The following is a 24,463-nucleotide window of genomic DNA, read 5'->3' as shown; positions in this document are numbered from 1 at the left end:
GGTTGGTTCCCTGAAGGGTTTGCCACCACTGTGACCCTTAGACCGCCCGTGCTACTGCCGGAAGTAGTGTTTTTCGCCTGGCAGCCACCAGGACAAGCCTTAGATCGTGGCAGAGGCAATGGAACGCCACCCCCTGGAGGTAGCGAAGCCTGGTCCGCAGCTCTGAGACGCTCATCTTCCCCGCAGTGGGAACATGATTCATCCGTGAAAGCCACCTTAGCGTGTTTAATGCCCAGACACGTGAGGCAGCGATTGTGACCATCATCCGGTGCCAGCTAATGACCGCATCCAGAACGGGTGAAATTGCATCCTTATAAGGACTATCTGTCGTCTTTATAAAGACACACCCATGAAGCTCTTTTAGAGAAAGTTGCTCTTTTAGAGAAATGCTCTTTCAGTGCTGAGGCGCACAGGGGATTTGGCCGCTTGCAGTACAACAGGGTGGTAGTTCAGCCTGAATTGCACAAACCGCTCGACACAGAACGACCATGGCGCCGTACCGCCAACACCAGAAGCTTCCAAGAGTGCGTTGAACTCGTAGCTCACTTGAAGACACTGGATGGAGCAGAAGGATGTTGTCGCTTGGCTCCGAAACGAAAGCTGGTATGCATTAAACTTGCTGCCTTCTTATACTCACATGTGACTGACTGGAAGGGAATTTGCTTTTAAAACTTAAGTTTGAAAGTAGGAGTAAATTTAATGAATTCTCAGCTCTTAAGACTAAACTGGCACTGGACTTTGAGAAGCTTAATAAATAAATTGCCAAGATCACTCTACACAATAATCTAAAAACAATGTGAATGAACACCACAACAGCTTAAGCAGCAAATTTTGCAAAACACAAAATTTATGTCACTGCCAAAACTTTTGACATGACTGTATATTAGGGCTATAAACTTTTATCCCAACACTTTCATTATTAATGTTTGCAACAAGGAAACATAGCCTGCTGTGTAGACTGTTTGTGAAGCGGTTTCAAACATAAAACTTTACATGATGAGCACTGTTCTTTCTGGATCAGCGGCTGCACAAATGCAGGTTTAAATATTCAGATGTGTTTGTGATTTCAAAGGTTTAATAGAATCACCATTATTTAGGAATGCAGTCTCACATGTATGCACATTTAATCATGAAAAGATTGTGAATCTGATTGAAAAACATGTAATCTTTTCATGATTAAACATGCATACATGTGAGACTTGTAGCCTATGTATTTTTCTAGCCCATGTCATATTTGTACCAGACCTCAAAAAAAGTACCCGGGCAACAACCCATGATAACCCATAACTATAAAGATAACAATATTAGAGTCTACACCAGCAAACGATATTGTCTGTTTATTCTAAGCACATGTGCATCTGCCGCTTTAAATTCTCGAACTCGTTATAGCAGGATGGATACTGATTGGCAGTCAATATTTGTATCGTTCATCAGCTGGAAAAAAAAATTGTTCTGGAAGTGATTTCAACGATATCGTTTCTGTGTCTTTATCTTTATAGTTGTGGTGTGGACTCTGCTATTCTTTAATGTTGAGAACGATTTTTAGAACTATATCTTTATCGTTATCTTTATAGCTATCGTGCTTGGTGTGAATGGGCCTTTAGAGTAGAACTCAAACTGTTCTCTTGGATTTCATACTGAATTTGGACCGGATTATTTATTCAGAGAAAACAGTGTTTTACTGGACAGAACAAGAACAAGTAATAAAGTGTGATTCAAAACTACAAAAATACAAAGTAGACAAACTGTAATGCCATGGTGTAGATTTATGCTTTTTATCAGGTGGAGAAATGTGTTCTCAGTTCATCTGAGAATGGGCTATAAAGTTGTCCTTGCTAAAAAGACTTTCTTTTTTGTCAGGTTGGTGCCTGAGATTCACATGCTTATAAGCAGCAAGAAAAATGGTTGGTAAGCTTTGCCTTTTACAGACATAAGGTGCAAAAAAGTTAGAACACTATAAAGCTCTTTCGTTAATCATTAATGACAACATGTTTAAACATATTAAAACATTAAAACAAATGATCAGTGTTCTCAATTAATGAATCAGCTGTCATTAAGACACATTGTTCCAAACAATATCTTTCATAAGTGAATACTCTGGCTAGGAGTAAAATATGAGCTCTGCAATTTTACCTTTTGACCTCCACGCCCTGGCTCGCCAGGCTCACCCTGTAATAAGAATGCTTATAGAAGGATTTATTAAAAAACACAGACTTAGAAACAAAAATATTTCTGAGGTCCTGTCTTACCTTGATTCCAGCAGCAGAGGATCCAGCATCACCCTGTGAGAGATATAAAAGGTAGGAATTTTGTAGTGAGGTCATGAGCATCATGGAGCAAGTTCATGGAGGGCGTTTTCTGTTCATTTAAGGTTAGCTTCTGTTTTTAATGGACATCAGTTAGTACCTTGATTGTTTGTTTGTTTGTTTGTTTGTTTATATAGCACAGTTTAATACAACTCGTTGCCCAAAGTGCTTCACAATCACAAGCTAAGAAACACAAGAAGATAGCAAAAATGTATACACCCACGTCACATAAACACTCATAAACATTAACCCATTTAAAAAAGCTCCCCGTTTGTATTCAAAAGATGTTGTTTTAAACATAGCTTTGAACATGGGATTTGGCAGATCAAATAGATTGAGGGAGGTCATTCAACAGTTCAGGGCCTGCTCGAGAAAAAAGCTCTGTCATCTCTATGTTTATATTTTGTCCTAGTAGCACAAAACAGATGTTGATTTTCTGATCTCAAGGATCTAGAGGGGGTGTAGATTGCCACCATACTGGCCAAATACACAGGAGCTAGATTGTTCAAGGCCTTAAAAACAAAAATGAGCATCTTATAAATAATTCTTAGTCATACTGGCAACCACTTTAATGCAATTTATAACAGAGTCACAGATTCATATTTCTTTGCCGACTTGATCATTTTTGCTGCTGCGTTTGGGATTTTCTGTAAACGCATAAGTGCTCGAACATCAACTCCTTAATAGAAGGAAATTACAATAATCCATTCGAGAAAAGACAATGGCAGTAATTGGTTTCTCAAAATCTGAACTGGATATAAATGGTTTAGTCTTAGCTAACAGACGTAATTAAAAAAAAAAATTAAAACCAAGATCTCACCACAGTATTAATTTGTTTGTCCAACTTTAAATAACTATCCAGAACAAATCCCAGATTTTTTTTACACTAGATTTAACAAAACCAATCAAAGAAGTTGCATTTGAGCACTGAAGCACATCATGCTTTCTAGGGCTGAACACAATAAGTCCACATTTGTTTTCGTTAAGCTTAAAAAAACTGCAGCCATCCAGTCCTTAACATTGTGTAAGCAAGCTGATAGAGCGTCAAGTGAATTTGAATTTAAGTCTCTCACAGGCAAATAAATCTGCGTATCATCAGCATAACAATGGAATGATACTTTATATTTCTGAAAAATAGCCCCCAACAGTAGCATATAAATGGAAAAAAGAATTGGAGCAAGAATTGATCCTTGGAGGACTCCCCAAGGAAGATGGAATCTTTTAGAATTACAGCCCCTAAAACTAACGGAAAAAAAAAATCTGTCAATGAGATTAGATTTTAAACCATTTAAGAACATTACCTTTTAGGCCAACCCAGTGTTCTAACCAGTTAATTAAAATCTCATGGTCCACCATATCGAACGCTGCACTAAGGTCAGGCAAAATTAAAATAATTTTTTTTGCCATTATCCACTGAAACAAAGATGTCATTTAACACTTTGACCAACACAGTATCAGTGCTATGGCAGGGCTTAAAGCATGACTGAAAGGGCTCACATAATTGAATTCACAGTGATATGTGCTTTTAACTACCTTAGCTAAAAAAGTAAATTTGAGATCAGTCTAAAATTTATTAGGATCCTCTATTGCAAAATTAGCCCTCTTTAATAATGGGAGAACTGTAGCATGCTTTAAAATCTGCTGGACAGGTGCCCTGGTTAAGGCATTTGTTAAATAGGTTCAACACTGTGTGGTACCTACAAAAATCTAATTAAAATGATGAGGTAACATGACATCACCTTTAGATGAAGAAGGCTTAAGATGTACAACAATATCTGCCAAAACTGGAAGGCTAATAATGATGGAATTCTCTCCATTCCGTCCATTCCAACAATTTTATCATTAAATTTTTTTAAAAAGTCTTCGCAATTCAGGATAGAAGGATCTGGATACCTGGTTTGCCTAGGATTAATAACTGAATTTATGATCTTGAATACAATTTTAGGCTCATTCACATGTTGATTGATAACATCCGAGTAATACTTATGTTTAGCATCTCTAGAGGCCTTCTGAAAATGTCAGTAAAGATTCTCTGAATATCTTCTAATGGACCAGCAGTTGTTTTTTTTTTTTCCACCTCCTCTCAGCTTGTCAAGCATGTTGTCTACAAACCGGATTCCAAAAAGTTGGGACACTGTACAAATTGTGAATAAAATCAGAATGCAATGAGTTTAAATTTCAATTTTTTATTCAGAATTACAACATAGATGACATATCAAATGTTTTAAACTGAGAAAATGTATAATTTTAAGGGAAAATATACTTTGATTTTAAATTTCATGGCATCAACACATCTCAAAAAAAAAAGTTGGGACAACGGCCATGTTTGCCACTATGTTGCATCCCCTCTTCTTTTTATAAACAGTCTGCAAACGTCTCTGGGGACTGAGGAGACAAGTTGCTCAAGTTTAGGAATAGAAATGTTTGTCCCATTCTTGTCTAATACAGGCTTCTAGTTGCTCTACTGTCTTAGGTCTCCTTTGTCACATCTTCCTCTTTATGATGCGGCAAATGTTTTTATGGGTGAAAGATCTGGACTGCAGGCTGGCCATTTCACGTACCCGGATCCTTCTTCTACGCAGCCATGATGTTGTAATTGATGCAGTATGTGGTCTGGCATTGTCATGTTGGAAAATGCAAGGTCTTCCCTGAAAGAGACAACATCTGGATGGGAAGATTATGTTGTTCTAGAACTTGGATATACCTTTCAGCATTGATGGTGCCTTTCCAGATGTGTAAGCTGCCCATGCCACACGCACTCATGCAACCCTATACAATCAGAGATGCAGGCTTCTGAACTGAGCGCTGATAACAACTTGGGTTGTCTTTTTCCTCTTTAGTCCGATGACATGGCATCCCCAGTTTTCCAAAAAGAACTTCAAAATTTTGATTCGTCTGACCACAGAACAGTTTTTCACTTTGCCACAGTCCATTTTAAATGAGCCTTGGCCCAGAGAAAATGCCTGCGTTTCTGGATCATGTTTAGATATGGCTTTTTTTTTTGACCTATAGAGTTTTAGCCGGCAACGGCAAATGGCACGGTGGATTGTGTTCACCCGATAATGTTTTCTGGACCAGTATTCCTGAGCCCATGGTTTTGTGATTTCCATTACGTAGCATTCCTGTATGTGATGCAGTGCCGTCTAAGGGCCCGAAGATCACAGGCATCCAGTTATGGTTTTCTGGCCTTGACCCTTACGCACAGAGATTGTTTCAGATTCTCTGAATCTTTGGATGATATTATGCACTGTATATGATGATAACTTCAAACTCTTTGCAACTTTTTTCTCTGAGAAACTCCTTTCTGATATTGCTCCACTGTTTTGCTGCAGCATTGGGGGAATTGATGATCCTCTGCCTATCTTGACTTCTGAGAGACACTGCCACCCTGAGAGGCTCATAGTTTTTTATACCAATCATGTTGCTAATTGACCTCATAAGTGTGCAAAACTGTTCCTCCAGCTGTTCCTTATATGTACAATTTAACTTTTACGGCCTCGTTATTGCTACCTGTCCCAACTTTTTTGGAATGTGTATCTCTCTCATGAAATCCAAATGAGCCAATATTTGGCAAGACATTTCAAAATGTCTGACTTTCAACATTTGATATGTTACCTATATTTCTATTGTGAATAAAATATAAGTTTATATGAGATTTGTAAATTATTACATTCCCCATTTTTACTTACAATTTGTACAGTGTCCCAACTTTTTGGAATCGGGTTTGTAAGTTCTAAGTGCCCGTAGGGATTCATTAACCCATGGCAAATGTTTTAATTTGACCCCTTTTAGCCTTAAAAGGAGCAACATTAACCTAAAATATCAAAAAATAAAATGAAATAAAAATGATTGTCTTACTATTATGCCCAGATTTCCATGCACCATTTAAACCTCCACATTGCATTGCATTATCACTGATGAGGGTAAATATCAGTGAGAATGAGCTTCTAATGATGAATGGTTAATCAGCTTAATACCAACCAAAACACCAGTGGAGAAAAAAATAATTGATATCATCCTGATTTTTGTAAGTATCCGTCCCTCTTGCAAAAAAAATGAAGGGTCTGTAATTTTTATAAGTGGATGTGGATAGAGACAGAATACCAACCAAAACAATCCAGAAAAAAACACATTAAAGGTTAGAGATTGATTTGCATTTCAGTGAGTAAAATAAGTATTTGATCCCCTACCATCCAGCAAGAATGCTTTTCCTGGCTCCATGTGAAGACAGATTAGTCTGTCACTGTTTTGGTTATTGTGGGGGGGGGGGTTCCCATGCCTGGGGAAGAGAGGGGGGGCAATTTCATGTGAGTACAGCTTCCTGTCCACTTTAAGAAGTTACTTCAGTGGCCAGATGCCAGCTCGTAAGGTGTATATAAAAGACATCTGTCCACACAATCTGTCAAGTTAAAATCTTCCATTCCAACCTCTCCCCACTCACAATGGGCGGAGAAAGACAAGTGACAAGTGATTTCTGAGCAGTAAGGAAGTGAGCGGGGTTGAGGTGAGCAGACCAATGCGAACAAGGTGCTGCCAAAGGATGTCAGAGGACAAGATTGTTCAGCAGAGGCGGGAAATGGAAGCTGCTACAAGGACTCCACCATCAGCAAGAAGCTTGTTAATGATCTTAGGGGCAGTTCGGCGGGGGACCACAGTGTAATGGTCACCAAGCAATATCTTCTCCAGCTTGGTTAACACAATGCCAGGCGCCGCTACATTTTTGTGAATGAGCTGAGGGATGCTCTGATGGTGCCTTCCTTCAGTCATGAGGGGGGTGGGGACAAGGTCTCCCCCTGGGCTCAAGAGAGGCACATGTACAGGCCTGTGGGTTAAAGTGTTGCCATTGCACATCTGCAAAAACGTGATTCATGAAGTCTGTTTTTAAAGGCTTAACAGCTCCACGTTCAGGCGAGAAAGTGGCTGTGCGGTTCAGATGAGCACTCAAATGTAGTTTGTTTCAGACCCGGATCTTTAATTGCTAATGAGGACCTTTCACAGTCAGGGTCAGAGTCAATCCGCAACACCTGGTCGCCTGTAGTTTTGTTGCTCAATCAGCACAATGTTTGGAGGGAGAGAAATGCTTGTCTATGATCTGACCCAAAGGACACCATCTTCCTACAGTCAAGCACGGAGGTGCTGAGGCCCCAAACATTATGCGTTACGATGCTGCTGTTTTTCTGCTAAGGGTACTGATTTTGATGTGGACGGATGACTTCAGAGCATTGGAGCCTGTTTTAAACCTGGTCTCCAGGGAGTTGGGGGCAGCACATGGACGGGATGCCTCACATGTCACAATTGAAGTAAAATGGCTCTTGGTAATGATGTTAACCTCTTTCCTTCAGCCAGAACAGCTGGAAGATGGGTCATGGATGGGTCTTCCAGCATGACAATGACCCAAAACATACCCCAAGGCAACAAAGGAGCTCTGGCGGGTTCAAGCAAAAAGCGCATCTAAGGACAGCTTCCATGTCTTCGGATGAAGTCTGTAGACATCCCCCGTGGCCTGGTTGAGCCAGTACAACTCCAGACCTCAATCCTACAGAAAATCTTGCTTGCCAACAAGGGTTTCTGCCCATTGTCCCAGTCAGTTGTGTGAAGGCCACTAAGAATCTCTGATGTTTTGGCCGGAGCTGTTTGTAAAATGGGGATCAGAAACACTTATTCTTACTCATTAAACTGTGATGTGAATGGGGAGGGGGAGGAATTTGTAAGCTCCTATCTTGGGGTTGCCCTAAAAACCTAGTCCAATCCAAAATATAGGGTTTTTTTTTTGTTGAAAGATTTTGGTTGGTGAGAATTCTGTCTCTATACCATTACAAATATTAACCTACCATAAAAAACATAGCAGTGAAAAAAAGATAGATAGGCTTGGAAATTTAACAGGGTTGAGCAGGTTTGTGCTATTTTAAAGTGGCCCCACGCCTTCCCGCGACGAGAGCAATAAGTGTTGTTTGACTGCTGTTGCTGAGCATGTTACATCTATGCTTTTGAGTTGATGTCTTCGAATGTTTTTTTTTCTGCAGGATACCTCATTTCCTCTCACGCACTTGTGGCGCCTCGCCAAAAAATGAATCCCGAAGTAATGCAATGCTTTAGTTTTGCTTTGGTTTCACAAGACATGCAACAGCAGAATGCCCAGCTCGTAAGGTGTATAAAAGACTCCAACAAGTATCTTCCAAAATAAAAAGCTTAATACCACAATTAAGCTGGATGTCTTGGGGACTTGTGCAGTGCAGTGTGGACCAGGATGCTGGTGGGAAAGAGCAGCTAGGCCCACTGACTGCTGCTGAATTTTGTAGTTCCACCTCACATCTTGAGCTTAGAGGCAGGTAAGCCTGCCCTGGCTTTTGTAGTCATCATATTAATTCAAGCTTTAATTGCTGCATGTTAATTAAGGGTGTTTTTTTTTTTAATTTTTTTCTGCCATAAACATAAACAGTTATAGCGGATGTCAGTACTAATAACTACTATTGCTCTGGCCCTAATCCGCACCTTAATGCGTAACATCTTTAGCTTTTTCTATGAATATTATTAGAGCACAATGAATGGATGAGCAAAGCTACAGTATTTGGTGACTGCAGCATGATATGAAATGTGATGATTAAACATGATTAAACATGGCTTATTTAGAGTCTCATAAAAATATTTCATCAAACTCTTTGCTCTGCCCTAATCCGACTTTGCAACATGCCTTAACACAATACATAAGGTTTTGATAATTTTTTTTAATACTAAATAATAAACCAAGAGTATTAAAATATCACAAGGCAAAAGATGAACAAGTAACAACACAACAGCTACTGCCACTGTATATAACCTACTGAAAGTGAGTGAGTTTATTTTGTTGCTAACAAATAAACGGCAGCCGAGGGGGGTCACTGACAAATTGCTTGAGGTAATGCACTTCATTTTTGTTTTCTGATAAAATAGACAAAGTAGTCAAAAAATTTGGTCAAAAAATGTAGATGTAGCTATGTTATTCAACCAAAAGGTCAAAATAACAGAGGAGAAGCATTATAAAAAATAAAAAAATTACATGACACAGTCACAGTCATTAATATTCAGACATGGTTTGATTTCTCTGAGGTCCTCTGAGGTAAAGGTAATGCAACAGTGATGTTGTCAGCATGAAGGTCAGCTTTTTATTATAAAGAAAACTGCTTGCAGAGTTTATGGACTGACTTAATGGAACTGTGATACTGTCACATGTCAGATAAATCAACTAAAGGCATGTTACTAGATAACACATATAACTGAGGTAATGAAGTGTGTGATTTCTGATATAAAAGCTCACCAAGGCCTATGATGAGTGAAGAAGTGTTCTTGAAGCTTCAGTCAACATCATGACTGGTTCTTTTATTTGTACTGCTTTCTAACAAATCTGTTCTGTACAGAAACAAGAGGAGCCACAGAGGTTCTCAAAGACTGATGTGATGTTTTTTTGGGTGACAACATTTGGTGTTGCTTATGGTGTGCTCTTATCAAGATGGCGCCTGTTTTTCTTCGCCATGCCCGTCTGCTGCTCCTTTTTGTGTGTGTATGGATGTCTGTTTGGTTTTCTATATGCGGCACACTTTTGATCAATGACCAACAATCTCTACTGGATATTGGCGCCGCATTTATGGACAGTTTTAAGCCGGACATGGAGTGAGTTTTTAATCAAATGTACAAGATCCTTTTAATGGATATCCTGGCTTGTATCCACCGGTGGCCTCTCAGCACTTTGCGGAGAAAGCATAGGGGGAAACACGGGTGTCGGGGAGGACTTACCATCAAACTTAAGGCACACCTTCGGGCTGGCTTCTGGTCTGGCCTTTCCTGCGAGTCATTCTGCCGTGGCCCTTTTGCCTGACGGCTGCTGGATTTGCCTTAAAGGTGGCTTCGACCTGTCTCTGTCCCCTGTCTCCTTGGATGGCCTTCCTCGGAGTGACTCCAGGAACCTGCGCTCGCTGAGCAGAGCATTGCTTTCTTAGAGATGATTCCCCCACGAAAAATGTCTCTAATCAATGCTCGATCTTTGGTGAATCAGAATTTTCTGCTAAACAATTTCTCGGGCTTCACTGTTCATAGTCTGGATTTTATGTTCATCACTGAATCCTGGACCCAAGTTTGGTGATTTAACTGAACTGGTTCGGGCTGACTGCTGCCCTTTTTAATTCTCCCTGCCAGAACAGGAAAGGGGGGTGGACTAGTAACTATTTTAAAAGACTCTTTTCTTGAGCGTTGTTGGTCTGTTTCAAGTGGATGTGTTTTCCAGTTTTAAAGTTCAGCTTCTCCAACTCGCCTGGAATGGTCCTGTTTTTTGTTTGGGGGTGATTTTTTACCGTCCCCCTCACTCAGCAAAGGACTTCATACAGCAATTTACTGATTTTATTGGCAATATTGTCATAAATTACAACTGCTTTTTATTAATGGGCGATTGTAATATCCATGTGTGCTGCAGTCAAACCCGTTATCAAAGGAGTTTCTCAATCTCATTGACTCTTTTAGTTTGGTTCAATGAATAAAAGACTCCACTCATGTTCAGGGCCATATTTTAGATCTTGTACTCTTTCATGGGTTCGCATTTCTGATAATGAGATATCTGATTTCCTGCTCTCTGACCATAAGCCGATTTTGTTTTCTATATCTCTTATTAATCTTTCTCATTTTACTAAGAAAGTTGTAACACTGTCTCGGTCTCTATTCTTCTAAGTTTGGGTCAAATTTTATTCATTGTTTTATTTGAGTCTTGTTTCATCTATCTCTGGACCTACTGCTACCTGACCTGGATGCTGACCAACACATCTAACACTTCTAAAATTCTGCCTGGCTGGATGTTTTAGATGTCACTGGTCCGCTCAAGCCTTATAAGCCCAAATCTAAATCTGTTTCTGTGGCAAAATTCTGATACTCGACTCTTTCGACAAGCTTGTAGAAAGGCCGAGCGCAAATGGAAACGGAGATAAATTACATATTTCATTTTAGTTGTTTAAAGACAGTTTATCAGCCTGCTGCTAAGTCTGTTAAGGCTACTTATTTTTCAGATTTAATTAAAAAAATAATTTATAATAAAATCATTCTACTCCTAAAATTCTGTTTTCAGTTATTAATTCTGTGTTAATCCTTCTGTTAACACGGTGCATGATGCTCTATGTGAAAGCTTCTTGAGACAATTCATTGATAAAATCTCTAATTTGAGACCCAAAGTCTGTTCTCTCCATATTGAACCCCCTCCTTTTTGTTCTCATCCTGTTTCTTGGGATGTTTTTGAACCCATTTCAATCACTCTAAGACATCATTCCTAACATTAAAGCATCTTTTTGTCCTTATGACATTATACATCCAAATTTTTTTTAAATTAACGGTTGACTCTGTTTGTGCCAGGTTTGGTGTCATTTTCAGTAAGTGCCTTTTAACTGGCTCTGTTCCTGCTACTCAAGAGGCCTTCACTAGATCCTTCTATTCTGAATAACTTCAGTCCCATTTCTGTTTCAACACCATTTATTTCAGAGGTTTTAGAAAAAATTGTGTTTGACCAACTGCAGTTTTTTTCAAATGTTTCAATCTTGTTTTTAATCTGCTCATAGTACTGAAATTCTCAGAGTGTTAAAAGATATCCTTATAGCTACCGACTCTGGTGATTCTGTGGTCCTGGTTCTCTTAGATTTATCAGCAGCATTTGACACTGGGGACCACTCTATTTTGATATCTAGATTAGAGTCAGATGTTGGCCTTAAAAGTAGAGTCCTTAAATGGTTTCAGTCATTTTTATATCCGATATAAATTTTTGTTTGTCAAACTAGGTGACTTCTCTTCTTCTGGTTGCTTCTCTCACCAGTGGCCTTCCTCAAGGCTCAATATTTCTGGCCCTCCCTTTTTTTCCCTGTACATGCTTCCTCTGAGTTCCATTCTAAGAAGGCATGGGGTGTGTTTTCATTTCTACACTGACCCAGATATTATTTACATATTAAGAGAAATGATCCTTCAGCACTTAGTTCCTTACTAAGGTGCTTAGATGAGGTCAAACTAGCTCAAAATCTTTTAACGTTAAATGAAGATAAAACAGAGGTGATTGTTTTCAGACCCACTGATCATTCTCAGGATACCAGCCTAGATCTGGGCAGCTTATCGGCCTTCAGATCTTCTCGTGTGCAAAATCTGGGTGTCCTTCTTGATGAGTCATTAAAATTGGACAAACATATCTCTTCTGTAATTGGTTCCAGTTTTTACCAACTCCGCTTGCTGTCTAAAGTCCAACACTTTTTAATGGCTACGATTAGGGATGGCTGTCCACACTTTTATTACTTCACAATTAGATTAGTGCAACTCACTATATCGCGGTATTTTAAAGTCACAACTCACCTACAATTGGTCCAAAATGCTGCTGCTAGAGTTCTTTTCAAAACAGTCGCAACTGTGACCACATTACCCCCATACTGAGGGCCCTCCATTGGCTCAAGACACTCGATCAGATGATATATTTAAAGAAATTCATCTGGTTTTTGTACTTAAATCGCTATTGTGAGTAGGCTTTTTATTTCTTCCGCATCTCATCCAAGGCCTCTTTTACTAGTTCCAAAATGTAATTTTCAAGCTGGTAATGGAGGCTTGAGCTGTTGATAGCATTCTAATGCAGTTATTAATGAAGTTATTAGAAAGAGGGCGAGAGAGACAGAGACACAGAGAAAGAGAAAGAGAAAGAGAAAGAGAAAGAGAAAGAGAAAGAGAAAGAGAAAGAGAACGAGAGAGAGACTGAGTTTTGTGTAAATTTAGCTACCTTCTGTGCATCCCTCAACAGTGTTCTGCATCACCGTCTCTAAACAGCACTGTTATTACCTCGCTAGTGAGAAATGTCATGTGTATTTCCTTTCGGAAAATCGTCTGTCATGTGGTTGTTTTTGTTAGTCCTGTATGCTAATTTCCGTTATTTACAGTTAACTATGCTAAGTGATATGGAACTGTAATGCGGTCAAGAGAGCTGCCTGGAACTGCGTTCGCCATGCGTTTCCCTGAAAATAATTGCACACCTCAGAACGTTTGTCAGCCAATCAGATTCAAGCATTCAGTGGCCTTTCCCTGAAAATAATTGCACACCTCAGAACGTTTGTCAGCCAATCAGATTCAAGCATTCAGTGGCCCCCGTAGTATAATTATTATGTTTTGATTTTGATGTTCAGCACTTTGGTCAGTCTTGTGGCTGTTTTTAAATGTGCTGCTTTAAATAAATAAACTTGAACTTGACTGTAGTGTGGAACTGCCAGTCCTTGAACCGCCGCCACTCTTCTCAGGAGGGCCGCAACCTTAAGATCGCAGGAAACTGCTGTGAGACCATACTGTTGCCCAAACTTCCCAAATCAAAAAGCATTTTAGAAATCCAATTACCGAGTTTATTTAAGCTATTTTTGTTTTGCCCCAAAGAGGCTTTTTTCATCTCTGAGATCTTACGTGATTTTAGTGGGAACTGCGCTACATGGCAGTCACTATTAGATACCCCGCTAAGTATTTATACATATAACACCCAGTCATTGTTTTTAAGTATGCATCCCCTACTGGGACAAAACCTCAAATATGTAGTGAAACACCATCCAATGACAGGACTCACAAATCAAAATAGCTTAAATACAAAACAGCTCAATATTCCTGCACTGAAGTTAGATATGGTGCCAGGGACATAGTTGGGAGGGGAGGGTGTGGTTGGAAGGTAAGGACGATTCTAAGGGCTTGACGATGGAGAGGGGCCCCCTGATGGGGAAATGCAATTACTACCTATGGCAAAGCGCTTACGATTTCTACCAAGGGGAACCCCCCAAAGAACACGATTTATTCTGCACTGAAGTTAGATATGGTGCCAGGGGCAGTTGAGTAGTTGATACCCCCCCATAAGCAAAAACTAGCGAGACCCCCCCCCCCCCCCACCAATTTTTATACCATGTTTAATGGAAACCTACAATCAGGCTATTAATTAATAGTTTAAATCGCACCTTCAGTGCTTTTATAAGTGCTTACTTTACTTACAAAATGAACAGAGCAGTTATCGGCACAATATGACTGAAGTGCAGTTCTTGGGCGGTGCACGATTCATCGTAAACTTTGTGTGCGTACACCAGGGTGCTTGAGAATTGTGATAACATTTCCCCCACGGAACGTGATTTACAGAGGGGAACGTGGAATGCGATTTCTACTGAGGGGGACCACCCTCCAACCCAAACCCCAGAAAGCTGAGTGAATATGCTGTCCAGGGGGCCCAGAAACCACAGTGGCGCCCCTGTAGCGAGCCATTCATATTGCAAAGCTGATGGTAAAATATGTGATCTATTTTAATTATTTAGAGAAATGGCCACTTTAAAATGTTATGGAGAAAGTCGAATATGTTCTGTTTATATATTAAATATATTTATATATAATATAAATTTATATTAACATAAATATATATACATGTAAAAATTTTCAAAATATATACTGTATGTGTGTATTTTATATATACATAATAAATATACACAGTACACACACATATATAATATAAACGAAAACTTTTTTTTTTGGATGCGATTAATTGCAATCAATCATTTAACAGCACCACTTATAATCAGTTATTTTTGTGAAAAGTCAAGTGCTAGAAAATTGATTTCAGATCAGTGCAATTTTAATTGTGCAGACAGGATGAGACATTACACAAGTGCTCTTAGTCAGTGGTTAAACACACATGGGTTGCCTTGATCTGATTAATGGTAACCAGTTAAAGGACATGAATCACTGAAGGACAAGAAGCACTGAAGGCAGATGTCAGGGACATGTAATCATGTAAACAGAGACTAACTGTGCTAATATTGTCTGAATGTTATTTTTATTTAATTTTCTGTACAAAGATTGCAGTAAAGTGTTTTAAAAGGTGTTTAAAATATATCACTAGACAAACTTGGATTTATCAACATTTTCTCAAGCAACTTTTTTCATGTCCTGGTTTCGTGTTCAAAGTGGAGGCCCTGCATGTGCAGTTGGTAAAAATGTGCCTTACCAATGATTACAGTCGAGTAACCTGGAGTGAAGACCATTGTGTAAAGGTAAAATTATTACCATGTTTATAATGTTCCTTAGACTCCTACTTGCAGACTTTGTGTTACGCAGTATTTAAAGGAATAGTTCACCCAGAATAGATATAATATAATTATATATATATATATATATATATATATATATATCTATCTATATATATAGTATATAGTATGTATTATTATTATTAATTTAATTTATTTAATTATTTTATGTATGTATGTAGGTATGTATGTATGTATGTATTTATTTATTTATTTATTGCTGTTTGAACTCTCATTCTGACAGCACTTATTCACTGTAGACGATCCATTGGTAAACAAGTTATGCAATACAAAATTTTTCCAGATCTGTTCTGATGAAGCAACAAAACCATTCTTTCACCATCATATTACTACCACTATAAAATTAAATAATTTTAGAATTTAAACAAAATAACTACACTATTCAGCATAAAACAATTAAAAAAACCAAATTACTTAATAATATTTAATGATAAAAATTATTATGTTTTTAATTAATAATATAGTTTTAATATTATAAAATATATAATTTAAAATAAATATAATTTCACAGTCCCAGAGTGCAGAAAGTATGGTCCTGTGAGTAGCAATTTCACAATATCACAGTCCACACTGACATACACTTAATGATGTCATAGTTAATCATTTTATACTCTTTCAATTTGTATATAAGTTTACTCTGACCTTCTCTCCAGAGTCACCTTTTGGCCCCTCCTCTCCTGTGTCTCCCTGTCAGAAAAAGCCCAGTGAAAAAGCACAATTTTTATTATTTTAATACATACTGAACAAAAGCAGTGTTGCCTCATTGTACACTGTTGTTTTATGGTAAATATAAAATTACAGATAAAAATAACTGTCTTTGGTTAAATGATGAATCAGGAAGTTAATGTTACTATATTTTAAAACAAGAGCTAGTGGCTGGCCATGGGGAGAGGGGTATTGGGTGTATCCATCCCCGGAACACGATTTCAACCAAGGAGGCTCAGGTTATGTTAGCTTAGCATGCTACTCTCCTATCACAAAATGTCATGCTTTTTACAGCTGTAACTGTAAGCATACATAAAGAAGCCATCTCTTTTATAACATTACCATGTCATCTGTACATCACACAGTTTTGTAGTTTGTCCGGAATGTCCAAAATCAATCTTACAGTCCCATCTAAGGGATAGCATGCAAATAAATAAAATCTCATGGCAGATACGCTTTGAAAGGTTTGCAACCTTGACCAAAAAAACCATACAGTATGTCTACCAGATTGTAGTAGTCCTATACCAGGGGTCGGCAACCTTTTCGGCATGAAGTGCCATTTTTAATTTTTATGGTTAACCACTGTGCCAACATCGCCCAACCCCCATTGACCCCCACCCCCCATAAGACCATACTGAACACCACTGTAGTGTGTGTGTGTGAGACAAATTAAAACCGTTCAGTTTAATCACTGTTCTATTAATGCTCTGTATTAATTGATGCGCGCATGCGCACACACACACACCACACACACACAGAGATCTGAGATCGATGTGCAAAAAGTAACATTCAAAAGCTCAGAAACTTGTTGTCAGCGCTGCCACGTGACTTTTATTAATCGATACTGAATTATATTTCTCAGCAACGAGGGGGGTAAAATCGCTGTTTTAAGTAACTAAACTCAGTTGTATTGTTTGTAGAGAGAGAGAGACAGATGCAGGCAATTTCTATATCTCTCTCTCTCTCTCTCTCTCTCTCTCTCTCAAAATGGACATATTTCATCTAATTTAGCATAGGTTATAACAGGTTATAGCTGTCAGTCATTTAATATTTCTAATCGTAAAACATATCGTTAAAAGTTGACTATATTCAGTTATTTGCACCTTTAGCTTACCTTGCTAGATCTTTAACGTGAAACTGACGCTTCGCGTCTGCTTCAGTCAACAGTAAAACCCCGCCTACTTTGATATGATGACGAGCACTGTTAGACCGCTGACGTTGAGGCTTTGATCTGAGGCGCCTAGTATGTGCAGCGGTCACACGCGCATCCGTAGACTAGCGCAAGTTAGTTCTCACACTTTAATAGTATTTTTAGCTCCTAACAGGCTGTGTGACTATGATAAATTATTACCTCAAAATGTACGTCAGTATGTAGTTTTCCTATTGCTCGCATGCCAAAGCTTATCCCTCTGTGTGCCACTGTTGGCACGCGTGCCGTAGGTTGCCAACCCCTGGTCTATACTGTCAAATGTATATGAGTAATGTGGTCTACTGTGTAATTTGATTACACACAAACACTACACAAAACGATTAGCACACAAAGTATATGTGAAAACTTTTTTTTATTTTTCCCAGTATTTTTTAACAAACAACTAAACTTCCTAAGCTGTTTTTTTTTTGTTGTGCTGCTGTAATAGTGCTTGCCTTATAAGTCAGCATGTTTCTTCTTATCTTTTGAAATCATTTGTCAACAAAGGCACATGTCCACTGTAATCATGACTATGACTATGTATGACTATGACTATGATTATGTGATATATTTATGACAGTGAATTCCTCTCACTTAACTGTAGGGGATTTGAAAGTCACAAAAATACATAAAATAACATTGCAGATTTGCTTTAAGGGTAGATCTATTAAAAAGCAAAGACAGTAATAGTGAGTTTAAAGATATTATGCAAAGAATGCAACTGTCAAATTTTATTGTAGCCTAAGTAAAAGGGTAATTTCTGCAATTAAGTGGTAGTGGTGATAGCACTCTTTGCCCTTTCTATGTTTGATTCCAGCCATTTTAAGCTCCACAGGAAAGTCTGGATGCACCACAAGTCTACGTACAGTATAGTGGGGTGTCTACTTTATTACATTTTGATCTGTTTTGAAACTGTCAGGGCATTTGACACATTAAGATGAAATGGTCAAAAATTGTTCTAAAATTAGCAATTTCAAAAGGAACTGGGAAGCCTGTGGTTAAGGATAAGTGTGGCCAACGACGTCAGATATAATCCTAACGTAGTAATGATCCAAGGCATAACTAGTAAAGGCCATTGCACACTGAAAAGCTCTAACACTGTGCTCTTGAGCAGTTACCAGGTTTACCATCCTTAAAATGAATGGACTTTCACTGAGAATAAAGAACTTCTGACAAGTAGCCTAAACTTTCTAATACTTTGTCATGTGCGTTTGTCTGCCTCTATGAAAGTCATTTAAGAAAGAATCTTTGAAGACATGCATCACAGTGCATAAAATTAGAGAAAATGTATAATTGCCACACTTTAATTCGAATTCCCTTTGTCTTCAATCCCTGCATTTGCTCTTTTTTACTCACATTCCAAACTCCAGTAGAGGGCACTCCACTCAGGAATCTTGGCATTTGGTGTCTGAACTCCATTTCCCATTATCATGTGCTTAGGGCTAATCACCACCAGGTTTTCCCCATTACCACTCCCCTATATATACTGTGTTTGGACTCTCAGTGAATGTGAAGTCTTGTTTTAGCCCAGTCGGACATTTCCAAGTGGGTTTCCTTGTCTTTGTTCCTGCTGTGCATTATCTTGGGATTGTGTTGTACCCCTGTGATTCTCTGCCGCCTGCCCCTTTGACCATTGCTCTTGTTTCGACTCTGTTATGCTGATTTCTGCCTGCCCCGACCTCTGCCTGGAATACGTCTATGTCTCTGGATTATTGTTACATGGGGGATATAACAGTCGTTATTGGCCTGGTAATGATTAATAATTAATTCCTAATTAATAATAATTAATAATTGATTACTAATTAATTCTCTCCTCTGTCCCCCTCCACCACCTCCCACCACTTCTATAACAGCCGATGATGACGCTACAGTTCTTTTACAGACAAACCCAGAACGGAAGTAGTCAATTCTCAGACCAACACACACAGGACCTCAAAGCAACTGCACCCACCACTAAAACTCCCTTCTTCTCCTTCTGTCCCCTCACTTAGGCAGAAGTATCAAAACTTCTCCTCTCAAGCCACCCTATAACATGCCCTCTAGACCCAATCCCCTCACACCAGCCTCCAAGCAATCTCTCCTACACTTTTACCAGCACTCACACACATTATCAACATGGCTCTCCTCACAGGCAACTTCCCCACTGAATTCAAGCAGGCTTGGTTAACCCCACTGCTCAAAAAACCTACATTAAACACTTCACTTACAGATAGCTACAGACCTGTCTCTCTCCTTCCATTCATAGATAAAACCCTCAAAAGAGTTGTTTTCAACCCAATATCCATTGTTTCTCTCACAGAACAACAAACTGAATGCTAACCAGTCAGGTTTCAGGAGTGCCATTGCAACTGAGACTGCGCTACTGTCAGTCAAAGAAGCCCTGCGGATTGCAAAAGCTGATTCCAAATCATCAGTTCTTATTCTGCTGGATCTATCTGCTGCTTTGGACACTGTCAATTATCAGATCATGTCTGCCCTCTCATCACTGGGCATCACAGGGATTCCACTTCGCTGATTTGAATCCTATCTCACTGGTAGGTCTTTTCAGGGTGTGGCTTTGGGGAGGGGAGGTATCCAAAGCACATCACTTGTCACTGGGGTCCCTCAGTGATCAGTTCTTGGACCCCTCCCTTCTCCATATACACAACATCACTGGGTCCCATCATACAGGGACATGGGATTCTCCTACCATTGCTATGCTGATGACACACAGCTCTATCTTTCATTTCAACCAGATGATCCAACGGTAGCTGCATGGATCTCAGGCTGCCTGGCAGACATCTCGGCATGGATAAAAGAATATCACCTAAGCTCAACCTGGCAAAGACTGAGCTTCTTGTCTTCCCTGCCACTCCAACTCTTCAGTATGATTTCTCCATCCAGCTAGGTTCTTCTACAATTACCCCATCAACTTTAGTCACAGAAATCTTGGAGTAACCTTTGATGACCAGCTGACCTTCAAAAGACCACATTGCAAAGACTGCTCGATCTTGCAGGTTTGCATTGCACCACACATCAGAAAGTCAATCAGGCCCTTTCTAACAGAGCATGCTGCACAACTTCTTGTCCAGGCCCTTGTCACTTCTAGGCTGGACTACTGTGACTGACAATGCTCTTCTTGTGTACAAGCACAATCAAACCTCTACAAATGTTTCAGAATGCAGGGGCGACGATGGTCTTCAACAAGCCCAGAAGAGCCCATGTTACACCACTCTTTATCTCCTTGCACTGGCTAACGATTGTAGCTCGCATCAAGTTCAAGAAATTGATTGCTTGCATATAGAACAGCCACAGGCTCAGCACCCGCCTACTGTCACTCACTTCTACGAATCTACATCCCCTCCAGAAGTCTGAGATCCGCAAGTGAGTGATGCCTCGTGATACCATCACAGAGAGGCTCAAAATCACTTTTTTTCCAGAACATTCTCGTTCACCATTCTTGGCTGGAATGGTCTTCCCACCCCTATCAGGAATTGCTGTCACAATTTTCAAGTGACAGCTAAAAACTTATCTTTTTCGAAGTACTTGACTTCATCCTCATCATAAAAAAATTGTCTAGTTCTCTTTATTTATTCCTTCTCTTTCTAGCCAGTGTACTTATTTTGACCATTGTCTAAAACTTGGTATTACAAGCACTTCCTGTGTCTGTTTTGCCTCTTTAAGAAGAATTGTTTTATGTAGCCCCTCCAACTGTAAGTCGCTTTGGATAAAAGTGTCTGCAAAATGACTAAATGTAAATGTAATAGGTGTCAGGAACTCACAGTCACAGCCACCACAATCATCACCAGCACCGGACCTGATCCTAATCACTCCCGATCCCAATCGCCGGAGTACTGATCACCTGCACCTGCACCCAGAAATCACTCACCTGGATAAAGCCCTCATCACACCAGTACTCCGGCGTCCGGTCTATCGTTCACTCTCTGAACTGGTGCCCGACCCATCTCCTCTAAACTTGCGCTTTCTCTGCCCTTAGAACCCCATATGACGTCTTAGTTCCAGTGATTCTCCATTGCTGTCTCACTCTCCAGAGAGATCTCGGCGTCATCCATTCAGGTGACCTCTTACCATATCGTTGTCAATACTGTATCCTGTAAATAAACTATCTGCTTAACTAACCCTCTGTCTGTATCCTGGTTTGTGACACTGCGGCTAGTCTTATTACAACAAATGCTAACGTACCCCCCCACCCGAAGAATTATGGTAACATGGCCTTCAGATATTCCAAAAGATGGAAGTTAAGGACTAAGAAAATAAACAATATAAAATATAAGAAAATGTTAGATTAGACTGACATTCCCGTGGCATGTTGAATAAGAACATTCTGTCAAACTACAGTGGCCTATAAGTGATTCAAAAGCGTGCAAAACACAACACCCATACCCAAAAAAAAAAAAGAAATGACATATAGTACATAACTTTGAGAGGATAGGAAACCGTTTTAACCTTTTCACCCCGTGCACCTCTGTCTGCCCTGTTGGAAAGAAAAATTAAGCAGTATGGTAAATATAAAAAGGTTTATAAACTCAAGCATCAAGGCGTACAAAACAAGTGCACAGGTTGTGGTCAGATTACTTCTGGAATTAAATTCATTTTTCAACATAAGTGCTCGTATGAGACTCATGTTACAGATGCCCATTTGCATTGACCTCTGATGTAATCAGGGAATGCATCCATTTAAAAAAAATACCCTTGCTCACTCCCAGACATTCGCAGGTCTAATACATACACTGAAAACACAACAAATCATCAGTAATTGTTCAGACGTTTTATTTTAACATAGGTCATCCAGTTTTGTTCATAAAAACACTCGTTGTGTGTAGACAACTACTTTCTGGCTCTGACCTGGAAACTACTTTTTTAGCTGTGTGTTTGCTGGAAAAAATAACTGCACAGCTTAGAACGTTCATCAACCAATCAGGTTGACAGCCCCATGGTATAAATAATCAAATAACATATGATGACAAATTATCTGCATTTTGTGATATTACATTTTTTTTCTCAGTCGATTTGGACACGTTTCTTCAAACTCAGGTCACGTATTCAAAATATTTTAACAGTTGAGCTCAGTTGTCAGGAAATTTATACAAATTACAAATCATGCATATAATTTTTACAACAAAAATCACAAACATTTATGTACCATTTGTCCAAACACAACAAACAATTATCATTGTCGTTCTAAATCAAATTGACATGGTGTATTTTTCGATTGGCCCTAAACTTGAAAACTACCTACCGTTAAGCAAACAAACAACACAGTGGAAATGCAGTTTGTCCATGTAATCGTTTAAAGATTTATACACAACTGCCTTAGGGTAATAATAAAAAGGGAAAGTATGACAAACAGCAATAACGAATATATAAAATAATAATAATAGGTAAAAATAATAATATAGATGAAAATGTAAATAAAATAAAAATATGAACTGGGGTGGAGTAGGGGGAGGGGTGTAATGAAAGAGGTGTAATCTATAAGGTGTGGAGTGGGAAAAGAAAGGGGTGTAATGAGAGGCAGATGAAGAGCAGAGCAGTGTAGAAAGAGATCGATCGAGAGTTGGAAGGATGGTGAGACAATAGGAGAGGAGAGAAATTGAGAAAAGATGGCTAGAGAAGATGGGGCATTGGTGTAGTGGAAAGAGCCATGGGAGGAAACCAAACTGTAAGACTGACATGGCCATAGAGGAAGTGGACAAACAGGAGGGAATAGGGGTGTAGAAGGTGCAGGATGAATTTCAAATGAAATCAGACTTAACCTAATTGGCACCCACCCACCCACACACACACACACACACACAACACACACACAACTATATATATATTTATTACCGTGTGTGTGTGTGTGTGTGTGTGTGTGTGTGTGTGTGTGTGTGTGTGTAAATACAGTATATACTTCATACTGATACTTCAAAAACCAAAACAAATCCATTAGAGAGATAGCAGGAACAGCTATATGAATGGTCAAATCAACAGTTTGGTACATTCTGAGAGAGAGAGAGAGAGAGAGAGAGAGAGAGAGAGAGCAGAGAGATGGAGAGAGAGAGAGAAAAAAAAAGAATGCACTGGTGATGTGAAGATGCCGTAGGTGATGATACGGAGCAGTGTAAGTGTAAGGCATAGCCACAGGAAGTACTCAGTGATTACCCTCCTCTGGCCAGCGCAGGATAGGGCTGACCAATCCCGAGATAGTAGTACTAGCAAACAAACGCATGTCCATTTCACTCACGTACAGGTTGGAATTCCCACAAGCACCGTCCTGCGAAGTTCTGATTCAATCTACTACTGTAGCGTAGTGGACGTCAGTATAAAAGCGGCCAGTTGCCTTGTGTTCATCGCGAGGGTTTGTCTGTTGTACGACGGTGTACATTTTCTGAGGCATTCATATCCGGTTTGATTTTCCTGTTGCGGTACATCATCTCTGTTAACCATCTTTGAATGTTGCTGCCTGCATTTCTGACTATTTTGAATGTGTTATTGGACTTTGAACAATTCTTCAATACCCCCGACACTCTGCCTGTTTAAGCGAACCAGCGATTCTGCCTGTTCCCCGCTGTTGTGTTTGCTGCTCCTGACCACTGCCTGTATGACCCTGATTATGTGTTAACTTATTGATGAAACAGGAAAGGTAGTTTGCGAGTAAATCTGCCAAATTCTTTCATTAACCTCAGTGATCTCTCCATCATCACTTTCTGATACAAGTGAAATTCCAAATGGACGGCATAAAATTAGTAAATGAATTAGTATTTAATTAATTCTGCAAAAATATTAGCAAAAAAGTGGTGTTCTCGTTATCTCATACATGAGGTTTGTCGTAAGCATGCTCTGGCATGAAATGTTGTAGTGAAAGTGTGAGTGCAGGCCAGCGGGGGGCGGGGGGATAAATCGCGCTCGGGCTCGGTTCAAGGCAACGTGCCTAGCTGTGAGTACAACCCTTAAAGAAAGACAAGGGACTCTTGGGTAAAGCTAGAATAGGAAACTGGTGCAGCAATTTTTCGAAATGCTTACAAGTGTGTATGGTGTTGCACCCATGGTGCAAAACAATTTTTTTTTCTTTTAGTTTTGTTTTTGTGTGATTCGTCAATGAAGCGCACGGTATTAAATGCCAGGAAGGACAACTGAGTCAATAGGCACGCGCAACTCAGTGAGGATCTTCTGGTCGTGCTTTC

This window comes from Cyprinus carpio, unplaced genomic scaffold (assembly GCF_018340385.1).
Source record: "Cyprinus carpio isolate SPL01 unplaced genomic scaffold, ASM1834038v1 S000006511, whole genome shotgun sequence".
Classification (NCBI taxonomy): Eukaryota; Metazoa; Chordata; class Actinopteri; order Cypriniformes; family Cyprinidae; genus Cyprinus; species Cyprinus carpio.
Note: the sequence above shows the minus strand (reverse complement) of the source record.